Source organism: Eumetopias jubatus, unplaced genomic scaffold (genome assembly GCF_037043125.1).
Source record: "Eumetopias jubatus isolate StellerSeaLion01/CBP00866 unplaced genomic scaffold, mEumJub1_p1.0 scaffold_1, whole genome shotgun sequence".
Taxonomy (NCBI): domain Eukaryota; kingdom Metazoa; phylum Chordata; class Mammalia; order Carnivora; family Otariidae; genus Eumetopias; species Eumetopias jubatus.
Window position 1 is genome coordinate 203,617,023 of NW_028274807.1, and position 14,419 is coordinate 203,631,441.

Genomic DNA, 14,419 nt, shown 5'->3' on the forward strand with positions numbered 1-14,419 from the left:
TGTACCCTGCACTGCAATGGGACCCAGGCCTCCACCATGGGTCAGATCAGCTGGGTGCCCGTGGCCTACAGAGGGCTCAATGGCACCCCAGAAAAAGCAGCAGTCAGAGGGTGGGAGAGAATGCGTTCCACATGACTGTCAACTCTGACACCTCTAACTCAGGTTATCAAATACCATTTTTGGACTAGATTAAAGAGGAAAATGTTTTTATTTATTCTTAGGATCCTGGACAGCCAGCAGCATCCACATGCCAAGTCCCCGAGGTGAGAAAGAGATGACAGTGTGAAAACACGGATGTGGTTCTTGGACTTGACTGAGAAACAGCTACACATGGGCTGCCGCCTGCCCAAGAAAGCTGGGTGGGGTTTCAGCACTCTGGAATCCAGACTCCTGAAGGGCCCGGGGCCTGGGAGAATATGAGAAAAAGGAGCATGGGACCCCGAATGCCATAGCACCAACGCTAGCCTCCTTCGTCTGGTCACCATACCCACATGCCAGACCAACCTTCCTCCAGGGAGGAACACAAAGAGAACCCAGGAGCACTCTGTGGCATGAAGGGACTTCCTACATCACATGAACCCAAACACACTTCCTGGGATGCCAGCTCCCTCACCAACTCACAGCAAGAGAAAGTCACCTGTGTGCAGATGAAAACTACACACCAGAAACAAACATTACTTTCCAGCTTGCAGCAACTACATACTTCTGTGATAAATGGAAAGTACTTGCTTTGCCTGAAAATTTACTGCCCCTTTCTAAAAATCTGTCTTTCAAACTGCTGGATCCTCCCCCACCTTCCCCTGACAAATCCCAACTTGCCCTTCCAGCATAGCACCAGTATCCCCCACCCCCACCAGATCTGCTCCTGCTGCTCTGAGTACAGTAGGACCATGGGAGGCTAGTCATACCTCTGCAGCTGTGAGGACTCCACCCAGTCACCAAACCTCAATGAACCTCAGTTCCTTCATCTGCAGAATGGGATTCCACTGACCTCCAGGGGATGTTGTAAAATGTAAAGGCATAAAACGTGCACCTAGTTCACAGACAACAGCCCCAGCTCTTTCCCCCATTCTCATGGAACATGATGCACAATCAGAACAGCCCCCATCACCTTTGCAGCTATAATTTAGTTCTGAATTGACTCATCTAGCCACCCGCCCTGCAGTCAGAGGTCCCTGGGGACAAGATCTCACAATGAAGGCTTCTCTTCCTTCTATTGTCTGCCTCCAGCAGGCCATTAACCACTGCTGCCTGAGATGTGAGCACACAGCCCTGATGGACGTCCTTGTCTTTGCCCACTCTAGAAAGCCTATTCCCAGCCCACCTAAGCTCCTCTGCATTGCCCTGGGCTCTACCAGGTCGTGTTGTAACACTGAGACAATGGTCTTTTACACCAAGTTAGGACAGTAGTGCCAAACTGCCAGTATGCAGTGACACCATGCTGTAGGCAAAGCCCTGGATAAAGTACAAGCTACTACTTTATTAAACTTCAACCCTTGAGCACATGTCTTTTTAATATTCTGTGACAAGATAAAACACTTCTCCTGCGTACCGAAGCAGGACAGCCATCCAGAAGAAAAGCATGTGCGTGAGCACTCACAAGGCTTGAAGGAAGGACTGACACACTGTGGTTATTCAGACTTTGGCAGACATTTTCCCCAAAATGGTTAAAGGAAAGCCTGTTTCTTCGGGAACAACTACCACTATTTGTTGCCAATGATAAAGTCCAAGCTTCCAACAAACAAAATATAAAACTTTGGAAAATTTGTGTTTATAGCCATGAGCCCAAGAGGTCAGACATTAACTAATCTGATTTTGTCATATTGAATAATGCAATGTGTCAGTATTTCAAAGGTCTCTGTAACTCTGTAAACTACTATTTTCTAATGTTCAATGGCATTACAAACTCAAACATGAGTAAAAGATCATCCAGGGGGTGAAGACACAAATTACCCAGGCAGAAGAATCCCAAATAATTTGTGTAGCTGCTTTGCTCTTGAGGAGGGGGTGTGGGCTACATGTGGTGACTTCCTTCCAAGGAGTCCAGCATAGAAAGAGGGGACAGACTAACTTTACAGTGGAGACAGATGCCACCTCAACCCGGTGATTAAGGTCAACATCACAGTGAAAAGTCAAACTGATGGCATGTGGTGTTGATACGGTATGGTAAGAAGGGTACTTTTCATCTATGGTCCTCCTCAAACCCATTGCCCCAGGCCAACCATGAAAAAACTCCAGATAAATCACAACTAAGGGATTTCCCACAACACTCATGACCAGTTCTCAAAACTGTTGAGGTCACCAAAAACAAGAAAAGTCTGAGAAACTCTCTTAGCCCAGAGGCGTCTAAGAAGATAGGATGACTAAACCCAGGACAGAATTAATAAATATTTTCAAATTTCTAACAAAGCCAATGGACAACAGATATTTTTCACATGGCCAAGACTTAAAGGGGGTTACACCAATGTTTTCAGCAAAGGGTTTCCCGTGGCAAGTGCTAGTCTGAGCAAAGGCTCCTGAATGGAGTCCTCCCGACACATCATGGCCCACATGGCTTTCACTTGATGCCAAAGTTGTGTTTTGAAAAGACAGACATACTAAAAATTTCAAAGGACTCACCCCACAGATACCCCATAATTTCCCTGTAAGATCTATTCAATTATAAGCCAACAAAATTTGGTAACCCTGTTCTTGCAGCCGTAAAAGCAGCAACTGGACAGGCTCTGCAGTTACCCAGTTCACAGAGAATATGGCACCACCCAGGGAAGCCTAGACACCCTGCATCTGCAGATGAGGAGGCCAACCATAGACTTCCCTTGGAAGTCAGCTGGGTGCCCCAGGCTCCCAAGGCCAGGACACTATCCTGTCCATCTCACACCCCATTCCCCCCATACCTCCATTCTCCAGGCAAAGGCATTTCTCCCTCCTCCCAACATGTCCACCTCCACCCTACAGTTCAGGTGTCCCAAAAGCTTCTGGGCTCCACCCAGGCCCAGAGCCTTAACTCTCTCCTCTCCAGAGGGCACCACATGGTCCGCCCGTCCCACCTGCTCCAGAAGGTGCTCTAAGGCCCTGCTCTGACCACCACTGTGGGCCTTCTCAGACCCTCTCACCAAACCCAATGGCTCAGGGACCTGGAGCCCCTGAGCACCCCAATTTCTGGGATGTGAGCTCCCCAAAATATGCTACCCAAATCACTCTTTCCCACACTGCCCATGGACACTGCCAAGTCCTCTTGAAGGAAGGTAATGCTGTGTGCCTGGACTGGTTTTCTTTACAGTGTGGCTGTGTTAAAGTTGCTTCTGAAAGCTATCAAGGCCCTGCACTGAGGAACTCTGCATCGTACTAAGACCGGAACAAAGCTTTTCAAAGTGGTTATTTACATCCCAACTATTTTTAAGATTTAAGCTCTAAAAATAAGCAGTGTTAGGGCTTGGGACCCAGGGAAGGGGATTAATAACGTCTGGTATGTCTCCCATCTCCACCCATCGGACGCTCCCCACCTCCTCTCCCACCCCACCCCCAGGCAGGCCCCTCTCACTGACATCTATGCTGTTTCGGCAAAAGGAACTCAGCGTCTGTGAAGGCAACTGACCCTGCTGCCACCACCTGCCTCCCACAGGGCTGTATGACCATTCACCTGCCCTCTTCTCCCTCATTCTTGGACATCCGTAAGTCCCAAGGCTTCTTCCTATTATCACTGTGACAAACATTATTAGACCACACTGGGAGCTTCTAAGGCTTAAGAACGACCAGCCCCACTTCAGAGGAGACAATGAGCTTCACGAGGGTGGAGTAAATGGTACCAGGGCACATGGGGATGTGAGTGGAATGAGGCTGCTGGACACCCATTTTCTTTTTCCCACCTGCTACTCCCCTCAGATTCACAAAATACAATTCACATGCTCATCCCTCTGAAAAAACAAAAAACAAAAAACAAAAAAGCCACCTTGGAAATCTCTTGCCATCAGGCCAGCTCTCCTTTTTCTTCAGGGCACTTTCTGCTGAGAAAAGTCTGCTCAAGGTCTGACTTTTGCTTGCCCCACCTGGAGTCACAAAGCACCACCCCCCCTTCGTCCCACTGTTTCACCAGGCTAGGTAGCCACAAGGGACATGACGGGATCCCTCAGGCCAGTGTGCTTGCCATCCCCCCCAACCTTCCAGGTTTGTTACGATTCTGGTATAGACTATTTTCAATACAGCAGAGAAATGGCTGCAAGATATAAAGCAAAGCAAATGAAAGCAGTTTTAGCATAGCAGAAGGCTGGTCAGAGCCCTCACGTACTTCACAGGTGAAACACTTAAATGATCTGCTACAGCAGCCAAGACACCAGTCACAGGATGAGGAGTCTGTCATCATGTGACAAAGCACTAGCAGGAAGACGTACTGAAGAGGTATCAGAAACTTCAACTGCAGGGGCGCCTGGGTGGCTCAGATGGTTTAGCGTCTGCCTTCGGCTCAGGTCGTGATCCCAGGGTCCTGGGATCGAGTCCCGCATCGAGCCCGCTCCTCCCTCTACCTCTGCCTCTCTCTCTCTCTCTCTCTCTCTCTGACTCTCATGAATAAAACATTTAAAAAAAGAAAAAAGAGGGCACCTGGGTGGCTCAGTCGTTAAGCGTCTGCCTTCAGCTCAGGTCATGATCCCAGGGTCCTGGGATCGAGTCCCGAGTCGGGCTCCCTGCTCGGTGGGGAGTCTGCTTCTCCCTCTCCCACTCCCCCTGCTTGTGTTCCCTCTCTGTCAAATAAATAAATATAATCTTTAAAAAATGAAAAGAAAAAAGAGAAAAAAAGTTCAACTGTAGATTGAAACCAAATAATTTCAAAATAAGAAAGTGATCTGCTTAATCTACAAATCTGCCCAATTCACACATGTGTAAAGAGTTCATGACTGCTAAAGGATGAGTGTTTACAGGTGCTTACTTCACTGACTGTACATAGTGGCTTTCTGGTTCCTGTCAGGGCCACCATATCCCCAAGAAGGCAGGCACTACCCACTGAGAAAGAGACAGACAGCCCCTACATGACCAGAGGAAGGTGTTATAAAGGCAATGGCCAGGTGGCTTCTCACCTGTCATCAGGCTGGCTTACACTAGGCCCCATGTGAGCTGGGTCTCTCTGGGAGTTAGAAACAGGACACCCAGAGTGTGTCACTCTGATAGCCCAGCATTACCTAATGAGTTTTAGAAGTATAGGTGAACCCCTCAAATTTCAATTTCAAACCTGGGATAAAGATATGGTTCAGAGTAAAGGCAGGTAGACAGAAAGAATTGGGATGAGGAGCCTACAGGGAAGGGATAAAGCAGAGAATGACACAAGAGCGGCCACAGCTAAGACAGGGAAGGAAGAACAGAACCAGGAACAGATTTCAGAACATACCTCTTGGTTCCCATACACTAAACACGCTAAGAAAAGCATGCAGGCCATGGAGATTTCTAGTTGGAGCTGCTCCCCGAGACTGCCCAGCCTCTCCTGGAAGTTACCCAGCAGTAAAGACAAAGAATTAGCAAGTAAAAGCAGCAGCCAGGCCACAACAGGTGCTGCGGAGGGCCTAGGCTCCAGGGAGCCTTCCACAAGAGTGCAGGAGCCCCCAGACTCTGGAAAGTAGTGGTCACACGGAAGGAAATAGGCTTTTGGCTAAGGGACTTCCAAAGCTCTCACATGTAAGGGGGGGGGGGGCGTTGCAGGGGTCCAATCCCTATGAGGAAGTTTGTCAGAGAGCCAGGGTGAGGGCCACAACCACACCTACCCAGGCTGTGCAAGAACCCAAGCCATCACACCCACAGCTGTGTCACATTCACCCAGCTCACTCAAGAACACACATTCCAGCAGACAGCTGGCCAGGCCAGGCACAGCTGTGATGGAGCATGGTCCTGAGAACAGAGTAGGTGGGGGTTCAAGTCAGTACATGGCTGGCGAAGACCCCATTTCCATCCCCACACGGGCAGCCAGGGCAGCAATGATCACCCTTCTATCACCGTGGGAAAGAGGTAACAGTCACACAAGCAAGCCAGGACCTGGACCCAGACCTCTCTATAGACTCCATGGCTAAATTTGTAAAGAATGATGATACCAAACTGAGAATGAAGCAACTGAATCCCCATACCTGTGAGTAACACAGTCCAGACATTTTGCAGGGGGAAGGCCTGGCAGTTTCTTTAAAATAATTCAACATGCACGTATTCTGTGACCCTGCAATTCAACCCCTAAGTATTTAGCAAGATAAATGAAGGACTAATGCCCACGCAAAGACCTGTAGGAATGATCACAGTAGCTGCACTCACACCAGCCCCAAATTGCAGAATGCCTGGTGTCTATGGACAGGTAAGTGGGTACAGTGTGCCTAACCACACAGGAGACATTCAGCAAAATGCTACATACAACAGGGATAAATCCCAAAGCACATGGAGTGAGAGAAGCCAAACCCCACTGAGCACATGCATGATTCCGCTTCTAGAATCCATTTCTGAGAAGAGGCAAGATTAGTCTAGGGTTAGAGAATATACCCTTCTTGACTGGAAACGTATAAATGGCTCCTTTTTATGGTGACTACTAGGTTCTGTATCCTGATAAGGCTTTGGACTACACAGGTGAAAAACACACCAGGAGAGGCTCGCTGGGCTTTACTTCCTCACAGGGCAGGGAACCCCAGTTTTTATTCTTCCTCTCACAAGAGGCTGCTTGTAAAGAGCATCTGCCAAACAACAAGAACTCAACCTATGACCTAGGGAGTCATCTTGGATAAGTTAAGGGATGCAGCCCTCTACCTGCAGGCCCCATTTCTACATAGAACAGAACAAGGCCATCCACATAATCCCACATTATAGACAATAGGCAGCTGCACCATCATGTTACTTTCAGATTCATTTTTGCTTTGTAAGAGAACTCAGGCATTGACATGAGTGTGGGATGATGTGCCCGAACACAACACACCACTCCACGACAACCAAGCCCTGTTTTACTACCAAACGAGTAGTGACGTCCCTGGGCATAGAAGAGGTGACTAGTTTAAAGATGTGTCATCCCCATGACACCCTTGGTGAATGCCAAAATCTCTAAAGAAAGATGGGACAGTAATTCTGTCACATCAAGAACACCAGCTTTAACAAAAGGGCCCTGCTTTTGCAGGCCTGGTAAACAGAAGGTGCTTTTAGTGCATTTTTAGTCTGTTTAAGTTCGCAAGTGCTTGACTGAGGGAGGTGGAAAGCCAGAAAAACTAAAGCCAAGAATAGCTCTAATGGCTCAGATGTTATTGCCAGTAGGCCACGGACCCTCAGTGGCAGACAGGAGCCCCTTCTACCCAGAGGGCAGGCCCTTGGTCCGAGTGAAGCCCTGACCTGTAGCAAATGAGATGCATGATGCAAAGAGGGATGGGGAGAGAGGAGGGAGACATGCAGCTACCCACAGGCCACACACCCCAATAGAACCCAGGATGGGAAGTCATCAGAACATCTGCCCCACATCCACTGAGGCCCATGTAGCAGGCTATTGAGAAGTGGAAGCTGGCCTACTTGTCTGTCCCTGCCTCACCCATGGGACCCAGGGAGCCTCAGCTGTTTCCTCCCAGGTAAAATGAGGAAGTAAAGACAGGTCTGCTTTGGTGCCTATGGACTTCCATCCTCAGTGAGCCATACCCCTTAACCTCTGGTCTTTCCCCAAGACCTCTGCACAGTTTCATATTACAGTACACCAGAAAGTAGCTGTGATTAGCCCTACCCTTTCTATCCCCAAGGACCACCACAGTGCAGGCCACAGAGTCAGCCTGGTCCTGGCCTGTTAACAACCCAGGGAGGGCTAATGTCTCAGAAAAAGGCATATACAAACACGTTTTCAGTAAAGCATGGGGGTGGCTGTTCATGGAGCCCCCACCCCACAAAGGCCCAGAGTGACAAGACACCCAGTCCTTACCTTTCAGGGGCAGAACCTCTAAAGAAGAGGTTCATGTTTTATTGAGTTAAATGCTCCTCCACCCAAAAGGAGGGGGGAAAAAGGTTATTTATCACTTGTGTAAAGTGTCAACTGCAACTAACATTGGTCATATTACACAAATAATCCCAGATTATTTCTAAAGATCAATGACTTGTGAAACAGAGACTCTCTATAGGAAAGTACAGTAGAATCTACTTATCACAGAAACAAAACAGAGAACCCAGCATAGCTTCCTCTGCCTGCCCCAACTCTAGCCTCTTCCAACAGTCCTGACTTGGGGTGGGGTAGGGGGAGGGAAGGCATGTGCCCATGACCTTTGGGTTGGTCTCACAAGTCTAGCAGACTCAACTTCCACCTCTGTGAATTTCTGTTTTCTATGAGCACGTTTATAGATGCCAGAACAGAAACCAAACTATTTTAATCTCATTAATTTTTTTAAATGTCCATATTGAGGTATAATTTACATACCACTAAGATTCATTCACTGTAATACAATTCAATGATTTTTAATAAACTTAGAATTGTGTAACCATTACCACAATCCAATTTTAGAATACTTCCACCACCCCCCAAAAGTTCCCTTGTGCCCATGAAATGTTAATCACTGCTCCCAGCCGCCCCCACCCCCGGCCTCAGCAACCATTGATCACTGTCGCTATAGTAAGTCTGTTTTGGACATTCCCTGTAGATGAAATTATACAACATGCAGTCTCTGGGTCTCTTCTCTCCCCACCAGCATGGCTAGTCTGAGGTTTATCCATGCTGCAGCATGAATCGGGAGTTCATTTTTTAATTTCTGAATAGTAATCGACTGCATGGATACAGCATGTTTTATTTATTCTTGCTTGGCTCTCTGGATTGTTTCCATTTTTTAGTTATTATGAATTATGCTGCTATGAACACCCATGTACCTGTCTTTGTGTGGACACTTTTTCATTTCTCTTGAGTATGTTCCTTGGATAGAATGCAGGGTCATGTGGTAAGTTCATTTGTAACTTTGTAAGAAACTGCAGAATGTTATGCCATTTTACAGATGGCATACTTTAGCAAATTATGAGGGTTCCATCTTCTCCATATCCTCGCCGACACTTGTTACTGTCTTTTTTTTTTTTTTTTAAATCAACCATCCTTGAGACTTGTTTTATGGCCCAGCATTTGGTCTACCCTGGAGAATGTTCCATGAGCATGTATAAAGACGTTTTCTGTAGTCACCAGCTACTCTATAGATTCCTGTTAGGCCAAATGGGTCGACAATGCTCTTCAAGTCTTCTAGAACCTTACCAATATTGTTTAGTTGCTCTACCAACTGTTAAGAGTGGAATACTGAATTCTCTAACTGTAACTGATAAATTGTCTATTTCTACTACCCTATCAGTTTATGCCTCAGATTTTGGGGCTCTATTCTTAGGTGCATATACATTTATGACTGGTACGTCTCCCCGAAATATTATTATAAAATGTCGCTCTTTGGCTCTAGTACTATTTTTTCATCTTAAAGTCAATTTTATCTAACACTGATAATAGTCACTCTAGCTTTCCTATGGTTACTTATGGTATAGCTTTTCCCATCATTTTACCAAAGGATAAAAGCATCCTTAAATCTAAGAAGTGTCTTTTACAGACAATATATAATTAAGCTGGATCTTGCTTTTTTTTAATCTAGTCTGACAATCTCCGCCTTTATAATTGGGGTGTTTAGACCACTCACATTTAACACAATAATTGATATGACTGTATTTACATGTGCCATTTTGCTAGTTGTATTCCACACACATTCCTTTTTTTTTTTTGGTTCCACTGTTCCTGGCTGACAGTCTTCTTTTGTGTTAAATATTTCTTAGTGTACCACTAAATTTTTCTGATTTCTTTTTTATTATGAAGTTATTTTTCTTAATAGTTGCTCTAGAGATTATAAAAAACATCTTATTAATTTACCACAATCTGCTTCAAATTACTAATTTGATTCTGGTAAAAAGTAGAAAAACTTTACCCCAGTGGAGCTCCATTTCATTCCTCCTGTTTTGTTTGTCTGACATATCTGTCACCATTATAAACACAACAGATTTTTGTATGCCTTTGGTCAATTTCCAGAGAGGTGAATGGTTATTTTTGTCTATTATGACCAATGTTAGTTGCAGTTAACACTTTACACAATGTTATGTGTTTTAAGAAGAAATGAGAATAAAGTCTTTTATATTAGCCCACATATTTACCATTTCCAGTGCTCTTTTCTTCCTGGGAACCTAAATTACCAACATGTCATTTTCTTTCAGACTGAAGACTGGCAGGTCTTTTGGTCTGTATCTGAAAATGTCTTTTTTGCCTTTTTCTGAAGGAGTTCTGCTGGACACAGAATTCCAGGTTGACAGTTTTCTTCTTTGAGTACTCTGGATATCATTCAACTCCTTTTGGTTTCCATGATCTTGGGTGAGAAGCTGGCTGTTAATCATATTAATGCTCCCCTGTATATGATGAGCCCTTTTTCTCTTGCTACTTTTAAAATTTTCTTTTTCTCTGGCTTGTAACAACTTGACTATGATGTGTCCAGGTATAGATCACTTTGTATTTCTGCTACTTGAGGTTTGTTGAGCTTCTTGGATGAGTGAGAATTCTCCTCACATATGTTTTTGCCCATTATTTCTTCAAACAGTTTTCTGTCTTGCCCCAATCATGACTGCAACCTTGGGCTAACAGAGTCATTGTCCTTCCCCATTTGCCCATCTCTAAGACTGTCACTTCAACCAATAAGGCCACGGGCCCAGGGCTGCTGCCCAGAACTCTCTTAAATTGAATGAGCCTCATCTCACTCCTGCAGAGAAGGGGTTGGTCTTCACAGCCTGTACCTGACAGGCAGAAGTTCCCTAGCAGTAGAACTGGGGAGAGGGCATGAAAGGAGCACCAGGCTAAATGCCACAGATTCTCCCTATTCTTACCCAAAGTTCAGTACTTCCTTAAGCACAAACACTTCTCAGATTATTGTATGCCTCTGGTCAGTTTCCACAGTGCTGAAATGACTGACATTTTTTGGGCAATTTTATCCTGTCTTATAGCTGTGGGTGGGTGGGGTTGAAAATCTCTCCTCACTCAATCACTGCTGGAAATTACCCTCCAGCTTTGATTTATTTTGAAAATAAAATACACACAAAGTGGGAGCCTAGGTCAGAAAAGCCGCCAGAGATGGAGAGGAGAAACGTAGAGAGGCGAAGAACTGACTTTTACCCTTTTGTCTGCCTATGTATGCTACACATCACCCCAATATAGTTTAAAAAAAGTTTTATCTTGGTCATTTTAATTTACCAGCCACTTCCTTAAAGAAAATTATCTCTCCTAGAAGCCACCAGAAACTCCCTTTAATCTTCAAAAAGCCCAATTTGAGTCATAAAACAGCATAAGGGGCGTCTGGATTAAATGTCTGCCTTCAGCACAGGTCATGATCCTGGGGTCCTGGGATCAAGTCCCAAGTCTGCTTCTCCCTCCCCCTCTGACCTTCCCCCTGCTCATGATTTAACTTGTGTAAAATGAGTAAAAAAAATCTTAAAAAAGACAGTGTGAAAGAAAATGAGGCAGTTGTAAAACAGAGCCAAACAGAAATTCTAGACACAGAATACTATGCAACAATGAAAATGAACTAACTACTGCTAAACTCAACAACATGGGTCAATCTCACAAACACAATGTTGAATGAAAGCAAGCAAAGGGTACAGACTGCATAATACCATTTATTTAAAGTACAAAACCAGGGGCGCCTGGGTGGCTCAGTCATTAAGCGTCTGCCTTTGGCTCAGGTCATGATCTCAGGGTCCTGGGATCGAGCCCCCCATTGGGCTCCCTGCTCAGCAGGAAGCCTGCTCCTCCCTCTCCCACTCCCCCTGCTTATGGTCCCTCTCGCTGTGTCTCTCTCTGTCAAATAAATATTAAAAAAAAAAATAAAGTACAAAACCAGGAAAAACTAATCTATGCTGTTAGAAGCCAAGAAACTGGTTACCCTTGGGGTAGTGACAATAAGCAGGCATAAGGGGGCTCCAAGGTTGTTTCTTGATTCTAGCTACAGGGATGTGTTCAAGTTTGTGAAAATATATCAAGTGGCACTATTCTGTACTTTTCAGTATGTGTCCTTTATCTCAATTAAAAAAACAAAAATGAAATTCTCTCAGAACCATCTAAAATTGGCGTGTTGGTCTTATAAGATTCAGTGAACCTGAAGCCAAAGAGCTTCAACCCAACTAAACTATGGTTAGTACAGCTGTGCCTTTTGATCTGCCCAATGTGGGATTTCACACTAACCTGGGAACCAATGGAACAACCATACCGTGATACAGGGAGGTTCCTAAAGGGATGTTCTCAAGCCAGATGCTCTTAACAAGGATTCAAAGACTGCCTATTTCTAACACAGAAACTGGGGCCACGCACTCCAGAACAGATTACAGTTTTAGAATGGCTGTGGGGTATACCTGATCGTATGATTTTTGCCAAAATTCAAAACTGTACTTCTCAAATTAAACAGAATATTCTATGTGGGAACTCAGGGACATACTAGCTCTACATGTGGACATTTTGAGTGAAGACTGAAGGATAGTTGCCACCAACACTTCCTCCCCACACTAGGACCAATTCTGGGTACACATCTGTCACCCAATAACCTGCAAGGCAGAGATTATCACCCATTTTACTGATGAAGAAACAAAGACTAAGACCATCTGCACAAGATCAGTCAGGGAATATGATGTGACCCCAACTCCGCCTGCCGGCCACCAAAGCCAAACTCTTTCCACACTCTCATACTGCTCCATGAGTGTCCTGGGGCATCTCTAGTCCTGTAGGATCACACCTGCCCTGTGTGCCTGGGTTAATCTATGATCCCTGCTCCCTCGCATCCTTTGTGTCATAAGGATATCATCCCCATCAACCTCAGAAAACATCACATTGTCCAAGTGACCTTGGGTTGGAAGCCAATAGGTATAATGGAGAAGTCTGGAAGCAAGAGGCCCAGAGGCCAAATGTAGCCCCAGGCTATATCAACAGAAAGATCTGGTAATCTCTCCCTCACAATCCACTGGGCTGCCCTGCAGAGGAGAAAGGTGATTATAGAAGAAAATGCACACCAGGAGCCCAGGAACACAAGAACCCAGCAGATCTTCACAAACATGGGCTCTTCCTCCTCCTCAGCTACCTGAGACAGCCCCTGAAACACTACTGAGGACCAAGTCAGACAGAGGGAAAGGAGGCCCAGACTTACAATTTTATTTCTGAAACTTTCAAAGAGGCCTCTGGTTTTAGAACAGGGACAGCAAAAAGCAGAGCCAGACAGAAAAAGGCCTTTTGGGGTAGTAGAAACAGAAAGTACCCCCACCCTACTTTGAATGCTTCCCCAATAGAAGGGGTTGGATTTTCCTATTTATCTCAAAGAGGTTAAGAATTGTAAAAGCTGAGAAATGTCAGGCCAGATGACCTCTGAAATCCTTAGGATTCTGAAAATCTGGACTCCAAAATGAATTTAACATGAAGACTGCAGGGTGGAGTCATCCCTGTGTGGGTTAGTCAACACTCATGGGAAGAGAAGGTGCTCCCAACTTCCCTGGCTCTGCACCTGCTACCCTCACCCTCACCCCCCCACTCCAGGCAAACAGACACGGAAAGGGGTCTGTAGGGGAGGACTAGGGGGTTAGTGAGGGAGGGCCAGGAGGCCATGCCTATACCCACACACCCACTGTGGCATATCTGGCTCATAAGACATCTAGGTGTGAACATTCTGGAGAGAATGGTTCTCTCACCAGAGCTCCAAGGGTTAACAGTGACAGCAGATGCTAGGCCCAGATTTCTCTTTACAAGAAAAGAATGTTTCTGAGTGAAGAAATTGGGGGGAAGGAGGGTATGACAGAAACGACACTGAGTCTTAATTCTTTCAAGTTTTTTCCTTAAGAACCTCACAAAGCTGAGGATCAGGAAAACTACTCTTGAAAGTAATCAGTACTAAGGAGAAACCAAAACACATCACAGAAGATGAACAGAGTGACCTCCTCCTTCATAATGTGCTGCCTATAAGGAGTGGTGGCACATGTGCGAGGTATCCCTGAGCTGGCCTCCAGACTCTGCCCCCAGCCCAATGACCCAGAAAAAGTGTAGAACCCCTGCCCTCCTGAAACCCAGATCTACAAAGCAAGGAAATACATTCAAATTAAAAACTCCAAGTTTTCCTACAAACCAAAAGCACCAGTTGAACAGACAACAGGTGTGAAGACTTGCTGCCTTACAGGAGAGCTGATGGAGAATACTACCCCTCCTCTTGTGAGAATCACACCCTCTGCCACTGACATCCAGGCCCCAGTGGGGAGGTCTGTCCAGGACAGCACAGTGATGCCAGGACTGGAACCCACAGCCATCTCCACCATAACTCACCCAAAGCTGCTTCCTGCAGACCTGAAGGGAAGCCTCATCCCCATCTCCTCACCACCTCTTCACACCCAGGAGACCTGGTTCCAGGTTCCTCCTGCT

The 14,419-nt window shown here is 45.8% G+C and overlaps 1 protein-coding gene across 6 annotated transcripts in view; it reads right to left on the reverse strand.

The window, feature by feature from the left end:
• The window catches only part of GATAD2A (GATA zinc finger domain containing 2A), a 102,585-nt gene that overhangs the window by 22,227 nt on the left and 65,939 nt on the right, over positions 1–14,419 (reverse strand). The gene's annotated exons all lie outside the window — the stretch shown is intronic.